This window comes from Saimiri boliviensis, chromosome 7 (genome assembly GCF_048565385.1).
Source record: "Saimiri boliviensis isolate mSaiBol1 chromosome 7, mSaiBol1.pri, whole genome shotgun sequence".
NCBI classification, from domain to species: Eukaryota; Metazoa; Chordata; class Mammalia; order Primates; family Cebidae; genus Saimiri; species Saimiri boliviensis.
The window spans coordinates 68,458,843-68,472,354 of NC_133455.1; positions in this window are offsets into that span (position 1 = coordinate 68,458,843).

The following is a 13,512-nucleotide window of genomic DNA, read 5'->3' on the forward strand; positions in this document are numbered from 1 at the left end:
CCTGTAATCCTAGCACTTTGGGAGGCTGAGGTGGGTGGATTATCTGAGGTCAGGAGTTCAAAACCAGCCTGGTCATCATGCTGAAACCCCATCTTTGAAAAAAAAAAAAAAAAAAAAAAAAAAGAAGAAGAATGGATTTCCCAAGTGGATGGTGAAGAGCTGGGAAAGTCACGTGCTTACGTTCAAAGTCATGTGCTGCACAGCATGTTTGGGAATCACGGGTATCCCAGTGGGGCTAGACTGATTTTCTGGAAAATTGTTTATTGAGAAAAATGCTGTTTTCTAGGTGCAAAAGCCACAAAGATAAATAAGGCAGCTCCTACCCTCCATGACCTGCAAGATCTAATGAAGCAGACAAATGTGAATACAGTAAAAAGGATTAAAAACAGGGTCGAAAGGACTACAGGAGAGACATAGATCAAGCAATGGGGGAGCGGCAGTCTCACTGGGAAAAAGAGCTAGGCGTGGGCTGGGACTTAGGATGAGGAGTTTTCCCATGTAGTAAATAATAACAGCTAACACTGAGCATTTGTCATGTGTCGGCACTGAGCACTTTACATTCATAACTAATCTTCACAGCAACTCTGTGAAGTGGGCAATATTATTTATTTTTTGTTTGTTTATTTGAGAGGGAGTCTTGTTCTGTTACCCAGTCTGGAGTGCAGTGGCACGATCTTGGCCCACTGAAATCTCCACCTCCCAGGTTCAAGCGATTCTCTTGCCTCAGCCTCCAGAGTAGCTGGGACTACAGGCGCATCATGCCTGGCTAATTTTTTGTATTTTTTGTAGAGACAGGGTTTCATCATGTCAGCCAGGATGCTCTCGATCTCCTGACCTCATGATCTGTCTACCTTGCCTCACAAAGTGCTGGGATTATAGGCGTGAGCCAGTGCACCCAGCCATTTCTACCTCATAGATAAGGAAAACTGAAGTATTAAGAGGTTAAATAACTTGCCCAAGGTCACACAGTAGTAAATGGTTCAGTCGGAATTAGAGCTCAGATAGCCTGGCTCCTGAATCTGTGCTCTTAACCCAATGGATTCCAGACAGAAGCAGCAGTTTTACAAAGGCACCAAGTTGTAAAAAGTGTATGATGAGGCTGAGGCAGTGGCTCACGCCTGTAATCCCAGCACTTTGAGAAGCTGAGGTGGGCGGGTCACCTGAAGTTGGGAGTTTGAGACCAACCCTACCAACATGGAGAAACCCCATCTCTGCTAAAAATACACAAATTAGCCAGGTGTGGTGGTGCATGCCTGTAATCCCAGCATACTTGGGAGGCTGAAGCAGGAGAATCCCTTGAACCTGGGAGGTGGAGGTTGTAGTGAACCAAGATTGTGCCATTGCACTCCAGCCTGGGCAACAAGAGTAAAACTCTGGCCGGGCACGTTGGCTCACGCCTGTAATCCCAGCACTTTGGGAAGCCAAGGCGGGTGGATCACGAGGTCAAGAGATCGAGACCATTCTGGTCAATATGGTGAAACCCTATCTCTACTAAAAATACAAAAATTAGCTGGGCATGGTGGCACACGCCTGTAGTCCCAGCTACTTGGGAGGCTGAGGCAGGAGAATTGCTTGAACCCAGGAGGCGGAGGTTACGGTGAGCCGAGATCACGCCATTGCACTCCAGCCTGGGTAACAAGAGTGAAACTCCGTCTCAAAAAAAAAAAAAAGAGTAAAACTCCATCTCAAAAAGAAAAAAAAGTGGATAATGAAAGTTAGGAGCTTCTGAACCTGTATTCAGGTTCAGAGGAAATGAGGCTGCAGCTGGGGATATGGGGCTAGAGGAAGGAGTGGACTTAAGAGGTGTTTCTGGGCCAGGCGCGGTGGCTCAAGCCTGTAATCCCAGCATTTTGGGAGCCGAGGCGGGTGGATCACGAGGTCAAGAGATCGAGACCATCCTGGTCAACATGGTGAAACCCGTCTCTACTAAAAATACAAAAAATTAGCTGGGCATGGTGGCGCGTGCCTATCATCCCAGCTAGTCAGGAGGCTGAGGCAGGAGAATTGCCTGAACCCAGGAGGCGGAGGTTGCGGTGACCTGAGAGTGCGCCATTGCACTCCAGCCTGGGTAACGAGCGAAACTCCGTCTCAAAAAAAAAAAAAGTGTTTCTGAGTTGGAACCCATGGATTTGGGCATTGAGTGCAGGGCTTGAGGAGGAACAGGGAAGGAGTGTTTTGAGTTGGCTATACTGCATCCATAACTTTCCCTGGAAAGAGTTCTATGAAAGAAATGCCTGAGGTCTTTCTATATTTTACAGATAGCTTCTAATTTTATTAGAAAATCCATGGCAGGGTACAATGGCTCATGCCTGTAATCCCAGTACTTTGGGAGGCCAAGTCACGTCGATCACCTGAGATCAGGAGTTCAAGACCAGTCTGGCCAACATGGCGAAACCCTGTCTCCACTAAAAATGCAAAAATTAGCAAGGCGTGGTGGTGCATGCCAGTAATCCCAGCGACTCGGAAGGCTGAGGCAGGAGAATCACTTGAACCTGGGAGGTGGAGCTTGTGAGCCGAGATGGCGCCATTGCACTCCAGCCTGGGCAATAGAGCCAGATTCCATCTCAAAAAAAGAAAAAAGAAATGCCAAGCCCCACTTTTCCAGTGTCTTGGATTTGGAGGCCATTCTAACCCTCGGTCACTCTGTTTTCCTTTATCAGCTCTTCCTTTTTGGAGAGGAGAGGGAGACGGTGGGTATGGGACAGATTATGAGGTGAAGAGAAATAGATGGCAGCCAGGCGCAGTGGCTCATACTTGTAATCCCAGCACTTTGGAAGGCCAAGGCAAGAGGATTTATTGAGCCCAGGAGTTCAAGACCAGCCTGGGCAATATAGCAAGACCTGTCTCTTCAAAAAAATTTAAAAACTAGCTGGGTGTGGTGGCTTCAGCCTGTAATCCCAGCTGCTTGGGAGGCTGAGGCAGGAGAATTTGCTTGAACTTGGGAGGCTGAGGCTACAGTGAGCCGAGATTGTGACACTACTATAGCCTCAAGTGATCCGCCTGCCTCAGCCTCCCAAAGTGTTGGGATTACAAGCCTAGGCCACTATGCCTGGCCCCAGCATTCCAATTTACTCAACCAATCTTTTTTTTTTTTTGGAGATGGAGTTTCGCTCTTGTTGTCCAGGCCGGAGTGCAATGGCACAATCTCAGCTTACCGCAATCTCCGCCTCCTGGGTTCAAGTGATTCTCCTGCCTCAGCCTCCGAGTAGCTGGGACTACAGGTGTGCACCACCATACCCAGCTAATTTTGTATTTTTAGTAGAGATGGGGTTTCTCTATGTTGGTCAGGCTGGTCTCGAACTCCCGACCTCAGGTGATCCACCCACCTCAGACTCCCAAAGTGCTAGGATTACAGGTGTGAGCTGCCGTGCCCAGCCTTGCCTCAATCTTTTACTACTATAATTTTAGATTTGTTTCCAGTTTTGATAGATACTTACCTACTGTTATGAACATTTTGGTTCATATATCTTTGTCAGAGGTTGAAAAATTAGAAGCCCATGTTATACCTGGGTCTGAGACTTTTTTTGGAGGAATCCCTCTCTATGTTTTTCAGTAAAGTTTCAGGTTTTAAACTGGCGAGTCTAGCAAGATTGGGCCCACATTCCTGAAGGCAGAAATTTCTGACTCTGAGCAGTAATCATTACATGTAGATGGGTCTTCCCATAGTCCTTTCAACTCCCTGCTGTCTTTCTGTAGGCAGATTCTATTACTGCTTGGCTCTTGAGAGCAGTGCATTGTGTCCCTGCTTTGTCCATCAGTATAAATCTACAAAGATGGTGGTTCACAAACGTTTTTGTCTACGCCTTCAGCATCTCATACAAGAACCTCTGGGATTCTGCCATTCTCTCTCTCTCTTTTTTTTTTTTTTTCCCTTATTTTGATACAAAGTCTTACTCTGTCACCCAGGCTATAATATAGTGGTGTGATCTCCGCTCACTGCACCCTTAACCTGGCAGGCTCACGTGATTCTCCCACTTCAGCCTCCCGGGTAACTAGGACCACAGGCATGTCCCACCATGCCTAGCTAGTTTTTTGTTTTGTTTTGTTTTTTGTTTTTTTGAGGCAGAGTCTCACTCTATCCCTTAGTCTGGAGTGCAGTGGTGTGATCTCGGCTCACGGAAACCTCTGCCTTATGGGTTCAAGTGATTCTCCTACCTCAGCCTCCTAAGTGGCTGGGATTACAGGCGTATGCCACCACGCCTGGCTAATTTTTGTATTTTTAGTAGAGACGAGGTTTTGCCATGTTGGCCAGGCTGGTCTCGAACTCTTGACCTCAGGTGATCTGCCCACCTTGGCCTCCCAAAGTGCTGGGATTACAGGCGTGAGCCACTGTGACGGGCCATTGTTTTGTAGAGACAAGGTTTCACTGTATTGCTCAGGCCGCTCTCGAACTCCTGGGCTCAAATGATCCTCTCACCTCATTTTCCCAAAGTGCTGGGATTACAGGCTATTCTCTTTTTACTAGGAACTAGCAAGATTTCCATTGAATGGGAAACAGGAAATCCATGGGATCTAAAATACAAGTTGACATTTTAGTTTAGGAACTGTGAGTTAATGGGATGAATCTTCATCTAGTTTGCTGCCTCTTGGACTCAACTCCCTGTATCAGATTGCTTTGTGGCCCTAGGCAGATTCACTCTCTTGACTTAGTTTGGTTCCCCTTCTGGAGAACCAAATAATCAATAAATTGATTCATAAAATTATCAGATATTGCTATTATATACATCTCATCTTTTTCTTTCAAAGTTGGCTGCAACTGTTGGCCAGCTCCAATACAGACATTTGCTATTTGTTTTGCCCCCACCCCCACCGCATTAGAGATAATTTTATGGATAGACACTCACTTTCACCCTAGCTCTCAGAGGTATAAATGTCCCAACTGCGAAATCTTAAGGTTAATGTGACCTTCAGCCATGGCTTCACAGTAAGTACACTCATTAGTTTGCTTTTTTCTGGGTATCCTAACATTTTTCTGCTTCATTTCCTCCCTTTTAATTACTTGGTCTGCCCCTTACTAGATGACAGACTTCTTTTTCCTTATTTTTTCAGAAACAGGGTCTCATTCTGTTGCCTACGTCAGAGTGCAGTGGCCTGCTCAAGCTATGCTGTCACCTCAGCTTCCTGATTTGCTAGAGGTGGCACTGGCTCATATTTAAAAATGTTTTTCGGCCGGGCGCGGTGGCTGAAGCCTGTAATCCCAGTACTTTGGGAGGCCGAGGCGGGTGGATCACGAGGTCAAGAGATCGAGACCATCCTGGTCAACATGGTGAAACCCCGTCTCTACTAAAAATACAAAAAATTAGCTGGGCATGGTGGCGCGTGCCTGTAATCCCAGCTACTCAGGGGGCTGAGGCAGAAGAATTGCCCGAACCCAGGAGGCGGAGGTTGCGGTAAGCCGAGATCGTGCCATTGTACTCCAGCCTGGGTAACAAGAGCGAAACTCTGTCTCAAAAAAAATAAAAATAAAAATAAAATAAAAATGTTTTTCTTTTTCCTTTTTTTAAATTTAATACGGGGTTTCACCATGTTGGTCAGGCTGGTCTTGAACTCCCAACCTCAGGTGATCCGCCTGCCTTGGCCTCCAAAGTACTTGGATTATAGGCGTGAGCCACTACCCCCGGCCTTAAAAATGTTTTTAAAAGCCATGAGTTTGTGTCCTTTGTAGGGACATGGATGAACCTGGAAACCATCATTCTCAGCAAACTGACACAAGAACAGAAAATCAAACACCGCGTGTTCTCACTCATAGGCGGGTGTTGAACAATGAGAACACACGGACACAGGGAAGGGAGCATCACACACTGGGGTCTTTTGGGGGGAAATAGGGGAGGGACAGTGGGGAGTGGGGAGTTGGGGAGAGATAGCATGGGGAGAAATGCCAGATATAGGTGAAGGGGAGGAAGGCAGCAAATCACACTGCCATGTGTGTACCTATGCAACAATCTTACATGTTCTTCACATGTACCCCAAAACCTAAAATGCAATTTAAAAAAAAAAGGAAAAAAAAATGTTTTTGTGGAAATGAGATTCTTGCTGGTCTCTACAACTTTTGGCCTGAAGCAGACTTCCTGCCTTGGCCTCCCATAGTGCTAGGATTAACAGGCATAAGCCACCTTGCCTGGCCGTCTTTTTGTTTCTTTTTTTTGAGTCTCACTCTGTCACCCAGGCTGGAGTGCAGTGGCACAATCTTAGCTCATTGCAGCCTCCACCTCCTGGGTTCAAGTGATTTTCCTGCGTCAGCCTCCTGATCCTCCTGCCTTAGCCTGTAGCTGAGATCTACAGGCACTGTAGCTGGGACTACAGGCATGTGCCACCACGGCCAGCTAATTTTTGTGTTTTTAGTAGAGACAGGGTTTCACCATGTTGGCCAAGCTGGTCTAGAACTCCTGACCTCAGGTGATCCACCTGCCTCGGCCTCCCAAAATGCTGGGATTGCAGGAGTGAAGGTACCACGCATGGCCCTTTCTTTCTATTTCACATTGTTCCTAATACAATTTGGGGGATGGGAGGAAAGACATTTTAGTCCTCAAGCCTAATTTTCCACTTAAGGAAGCCATATCTCTTTAGATGATTCCATCAATTTGGGGCTGTCCAATAAAACGTGACTGAGAGTCAGAGGACCAGAGGACAGTGGCATGTACAAGGCTTACTGCAGCCTTCATTTTCCTGGTTCATGTTCTTCTCCCACCTCAGTTTACCAAGTAGTTAGTACTATGGGTGCATGCCACCACACCTGACTAATTTTTTTTTTTTTTGTAGGAACAGGGTCTCACTATGTTGCCTAGGCTAGTCTCGAACTCCTGGCTTCAAGTGATCCTCCTACCTTGCTCTGCCTCTGAAAGTGCTGAGATTACAGGCATGTACCACCATGCCTAGCCATCCCTTCGGTTGGTTGGTTTGTTTTTGTTTTTGTTTTTTTTTGGACAAAGTCTTGCTCTGGGGGTTGGAGTATAGTAGGACACTCACAACTCACTGCAGCCTTGACCTCTTGGGCGCAACCGATTCTCCCACCTCAGCATGCCTAGTAGCTGAGACTACAGGTGTGTACCACCATACCTGGCTAACTTTTGTATTTTTTTTTGTAGAGATGGGCTTTCGCCATGTTGCCTAGGCTGGTCTCAAACTCCTAGACTCGAGCAAACTACCTGTCTTGGCCTTCCAAAGTGCTGGGATTACAGGTGTGAGCCACTGCTCAGATCCCACTCTCTCTCTCTCTCTCTTTTTTTTTTAGTGTTTTAATGTGGAAATGTACAGATATACACAACGGTAGAGAAATTGTTATTTATTGGCCGGGCGCGGTGGCTCAAGCCTGTAATCCCAGCACTTTGGGAGGCCGAGGCGGGTGGATCACGAGGTCGAGAGATCGAGACCATCCTGGTCAACATGTGAAACCCCGTCTCTACTAAAAATACAAAAAAACTAGCTGGGCGTGGTGGCGCATGCCTGTAATCCCAGCTACTTAGGAGGCTGAGGCAGGAGAATTGCCTGAGCCCAGGAGGCGGAGGTTGCGGTGAGCCGAGATCGCGCCATTGCACTCCAGCCTGGGTAACAAGAGCGAAACTCCGTCTCAAAAAAAAAAAAAAAAAAAAAAAAAAAAGAAATTGTTATTTATTTATTATTTTTTGGGACAGAGTTTTGCTCTTGTTGCTCAGGCTGGAGTGCAATGGTATGATCTCAGCTCACTGTAAGCTCTGTCTCCTGGGTTCAAGTGATTCTCCTTCCTCAGCCTCCGGAATAGCTGGGATTATAAGTGCCCATCACTATGCCCGGCTAATTTTTGTAATTTTAGTAGAGACAGGGTTTCACCATGTTGGCCAGACTGGTCTCAGGTGATCCACTCACCTCTGCCTTCCAAAGTGCTGGGATTACAGGCGTAAGCCACCACACTCGGCCAATAAAATAGTTTAATTAATTCCTATACTCTCATCATCTAGCTTTAGTCATTATCTACAGTTTGGAAATCTTTTTCCATTTATTCCATCATATTTTTCCCCATTTTTATTATGAAAATTAAGTTTAGGCCGGGCGCGGTGGCTCAAGCCTATAATCCCAGCACTTTGGGAGGCTGAGGCGGGTGGATCACGAGGTTGAGAGATTGAGACCATCCTGGTCAACATGGTGAAACCCTGTCTCTACTAAAAATACAAAAAATTAGCTGGGCGTGGTGGCACATGCCTGTAATCCCAGCTACTCAGGAGGCTGAGGCAGGAGAATTGCTTGAACCCAGGAGGCGGAGGTTGCAGTGAGCCGAGATCGCGCCATTGCACTCCAGCCTGGGTAACAAGAGCGAAACTCTGTCTCAAAAAAAAAAAAAAAAAAAAAGAAAGGCCAGGCGCGGTGGCTCAAGCCTGTAATCCCAGCACTTTGGGAGGCCGAGGAGGGTGGATCACGAGGTTGAGAGATCAAGACCATCCTGGTCAACATGGTGAAACCCCGTCTCTACTAAAAATACAAAAAATTAGCTGGGCATGGTGGCGCGTGCCTGTAATCCGAGCTACTCAGGAAGCTGAGGCAGGAGAATTGCCTGAACCCAGGAGGCGGAGGTTGTGGTGAGCCGAGATCGCGCCATTGCACTCCAGCCTGGGTAATAGGAGCGAAACTCCATTTCAAAAAAAAAAAAAAAAAAGAAAGAAAATTAAGTTTAAGTAATGGTACAATGACTATCCATAATCTTACTATGTACACTTACCATGTTAATATTTTGTCCTATTCGCTTTATTAATATACCTGTGTGAACCATATGAAAGTCTGGTTCATACATCATGACCCTCACCCTTAAATATTTCCTTCTTTTTTTGAGACGGAGTTTCACTCTGTTGCCCAGGCTGGAGTGCAGTGGCGTGATCTCAGCTCACTGTAACCTCCACCTCACAGGTTCAAGCAATTCTCCAGCCTCAGCCTCCTGAGTAGCTGGGATTATGGGCGAGTGCCACCACACCTGGCTAATTTTCATATCTTTAGTAGATACGGGGTTTCACCATGTTGGTCAGGCTGGTCTGGAACTCCTGAGCTCCTAATCTGCCCTCCTCAGCCCCCTCCTAACTGGGATTACAGGTGCAAGCCACTGTGCGCCACCCTTAAATATTTCATCATATACATATGAAAAACCATTTTCGCCAGGCGTGGTGGTTTGTAATCTCAGCACTTTGGGAGGCCAAGGCGGATGGATCACCTGAGGTTAGGAGTTTAAGACCAGCCTGGCCAACATGGTGAAACTCTGTCTTTAAAAACAAAAACAAAAACAAAAACAAAAACAAAATAAAAAACAGGCCGAGCATGGTGGCTCACGCCTGTATTCCCAGCACTTTGGAAGGCTGAGGTGGGTGGATCACCTGAGGTCAGGAGTTCAAGACCAGCCTGGCCATCATGGTGAAACCTCATCTTAAAACAAAAAAAGGAAAACAAACAAGCAAAAAAACCATTTCCTTACATACTCATGATTCCATTATCACACTTAAGAAAATTAAAAATACTTCCTTATATTATCATTCAGATCATGTTTGAACTTTCTCAGTTGTCCCTTAAATGTCTTATCCAGCAACTTTTTTTAAAAACCAGGATCCAGGCCGGGTGAGGTGGCTCACACCTGTAATTCCAGTGCTTTCGGGGGCCAAGGTGGGTGGATCACGAGGTCAGGAATTTGAGACCAGCCTGGCCAACATGGTGACACCCCATCTCTACTAAAACTACAATTGGCTTGGCGTGGTGGCAGGTGCCTGTAATCCCAGCTTCTTGGGAGGCTGAGGCAGGAGAATTGCTTGAACTTGGGAGGTGGAGGTTATAGTGAGCACAGCACCACTACACTCTGGCCTGGGCAACTGAGCAAGACCATGTGTCAAAAAAAACAAAAAAACAAAACAAAAAAAACAATGAAAAACAACAACAACAAAAAACCCCCAAGATCCAAACAAGAGGCACTCATTATATTTGGTTGTTATGGCCTTAAACGTTTTTAAATTCCTGCTCTTTTTTTTCCATTCAGTCATTCATTCATTATTTATTTATTTTAGACAGAGTCTCAGTAACCCAGGCTGGAGTGCAGTGGCGTGATCTGGGCTCACTGCAATCTCCACCTCCCAGGTTCAATTGATTCCCCTGCCTCAGCCTCCCGAGAGGCTGGGACTACAGGTGCGTACCACCATGCCAGGCCAATTCTTTGTATTTTAGTAGAGACAGAGTTTCACTATGTTGGCCAGGATGGTCTTAATTTCCTGACGTCATGATCTGCCTTCCTCAGCCTCCCAAAGTGCTGAGATTACAGGTGTGAGCCACTGCACCCAGCCTGTTTATTTATTAAGAGATGGGGTCTTGCTCTGTCGCCCAGGCTGGAGTGCAGTGGTGACATCATAACTCACTGCAGCCTTGAATTCCTGGGCTCAAGTGATCCTCTCGCCTTAGCCTCTTGAGTAGCTGGGACTACAGATGCACACTACCATGTTCAACTAATTCTTTTTTTTTTTTTTTGAGACGCAGTTTCGCTCTGTTACCCAGGCTGGAGTGCAATGGTGCAATCTGGGCTCACCGCTACCACTGCCTCCTGGGTTCAGGCAATTCTCCTGCCTCATCCTCCTCAGTAGCTGGGATTACAGGCATGTGCCACCATGCCCAGCTAATTTTTTGTATTTTTTAGTAGAGACAGGGTTTCATGTTGACCAGAATGGTCTTGATCTCTTGACCTGGTGATCCACCTGCCTCTGCCTCCCAAAGTGCTGGGATTACAGGCTTGAGCCACCGTGCCTGGCCTCAACTAATTCTTTTTTTATATTCCATTGCTTTTTTGACAAGATTGGCTAGTTGTCTCATGGAATGTCTTACATTCTGGATTTGCAAAATATCTCCCTGTGTTGTATCAGTATTGAACTTGTTCCTTCATTCTGTTTAAATTTTCTATAAATTGCAAATCAGATATAATGGCTTGATTAAAGATTAAGCACTTTTGGCAAGAATATTTAATAGATGATGTGGTGAACTTTTTTTTTTTTTTTTTTTTGAGACGGAGTTTCGCTCTTGTTACCCAGGCTGGAGTGCAATGGCGCGATCTCGGCTCACTGCAACCTCCGCCTCCTGGGTTCAAGCAATTCTCCTGCCTCAGCCTCCTGAGTAGCTGGGATTACAGGCACACGCCACCATGCCCAGCTAATTTTTTGTATTTTTAGTAGAGACGGGGTTTCACCATGTTGACCAGGCTGGTCTCGATCTCTTGACCTTGTGATCCACCCGCCTCGGCCTCCCAAAGTGCTGGGATTACAGGCTTGAGCCACCGCGCCCGGCCTTTTTTTTTTTTTTTTTTGAGACGGAGTTTCGCTCTTGTTACCCAGGCTGGAGTGCAATGGCGCGATCTCGGCTCACCGCAACCTCCGCCTCCTGGGTTCAGGCAATTCTCCTGCCTCAGCCTCCTGAGTAGCTGGGATTACAGGCACGTGCCACCATGCCCAGCTAATTTTTTTGTATTTTTAGTAGAGACGGGGTTTCACCATGTTGACCAGGATGGTCTCGATCTCTTGACCTCGTGATCCACCCGCCTCGGCCTCCCAAAGTGCTGGGATTACAGGCTTGAGCCACCGCGCCCGGCCTTTTTTTTTTTTTTTAAAGATGGGGTTTCACCATGATGGCCAGGCTGGTCTTGAACTCCTGACCTCAGGTGATCCACCCACCTCAGCCTCCCAAAGTGCTAGGATTATAGGGGTGAGCCACTGCCCCCGGCAATGTGGTGTACTTCTTGTTGCATCTTTCCAAGGACCATTCAGTGTGAAAGATGTCCTACTATGAGTGATATAGTTTGATCACTTATTTACTTGGGTAAGGTGGTAACTGCTAGATCTCTCCATTTGAAGTTGTTTTTTAAAAAATTTGTTGTTTTTGGCAGGGTGTTGTGGCTCACGGCTGTAATCCAAGCACTTTGGAGGCCAAGGTGGGCGGATCACCTGAGGTCAGGAGTTCAAGACCAGCCTGACCAACATGGTGAAACCCTGTCTTTATTTAAAAACAAACAAACAAAAACATATATATATATATATATATATATATATATATATATAAATTTGTTGTTTTTGAGACAGGCTGCAGTACAGTGGCTATCATTACGGCTCACTGCGGCGTTGACCACCGGGACTTAAGTGATCCTTTCACCTCAGCCTCCTGAATAGGTAGGACCACAGGCATGTGCCACCACACCAGCTAATTTTTGTATTTTTTAGTAGAGATGGGATCTTACTATGTTGGCTGGTCTGGAACTCCTGAGCTCAAGCGATCTGCCTGTCTCAGCCTCCCAAAGTGTTGTAATTACAGAGGTGAGCCAGTACCTCCAGCCCATTTGAAGTTACTTAAAAAAAGAAAAAAAAAAAAGATGTTATTTGCAAATCTGTGTGGTGATATTTGGTGTCATGATAATATCCTGTTCCCTAACAACTTTTCTCAAAATTTTAATGATTGATAAACTTGCCTGAATCAATTATTTCATTCTGGGTTGCACAATGGTGACTTTTCTTTTCTTTTCTTTTGAGACGGAGTTTTGCTCGTTACCCAGGCTGGAGTGCAATGGCGCGATCTCGGCTCACCGCAACCTCCGCCTCCTGGGTTCAGGCAATTCTCCTAGCTCAGCCTCCTGAGTAGCTGGGATTACAGGCACGTGCCACCATGCCCAGCTAATTTTTTGCACCTTTAGTAGAGACGGGGTTTCACTATGTTGACCAGGATGATCTCGATCTCTTGACCTCGTGATCCACCCGCCTTGGCCTCCCAAAGTGCTGGGATTACAGGCGTGAGCCACCGCGCCCAGCCAATGGTGAGTTTTCAACTCTAATGCCTTCTTTTTCTTTCATTCCTTCTACTTATTTACTTTGAGGTGGAGTTTCCTCTTGTTGCCCAGACTGGAGTGCAATGGCGCGATCTCAGCACACTTCAACCTCCGCCTCCTGGGTTCAAGCGATTCTCCTGCCTCAACCTCCCGAGTAGCTGGTGCCTGCCACCACGCCCAGCTAGTTTTTTGTATTTTTTAGCAGAGAAGGGGTTTCACTATGTTGGCCAGGCTGGTCTCCAACTCCTGACCTCAGGAGATCCACCCGCCTCAGCCTCCCAAACTGCTGGGATTACAAGCATGAGCCACCGAGCCCGGCTCCTTCTACATTTATTACATGGAATTCTTTTAAAAAGAACTTTCCCTTATGGATTACAGATGAACTACAGTTCTTCCTAAAAGGAAAGTTAAATGTATCTTTCCTTTTAAGACTAAGGAGTTGATGTAATGGTCACCTAAATTTAACGTGACAAGTTAGTATTCTTTCCTTTCTTCTTTGAGTATCCCTGTAGATTACTGGGATTTCTTCATCCTTCCTCATTCTCTTTCCACCCAACCCTTTTTCCTCCTCTCCACTTCTTGATCCATGGCGACTGCTCCCTCTCCACACTAACGCCTGAACTTTCCAGCCAGTCCGCTAGGGGCCACTGGTTTCCTTCCCGCCCCCCCCAACGCTCCCTCTCTATAGCAGTTCGCCGTTCGCTAGCAGCCACTGT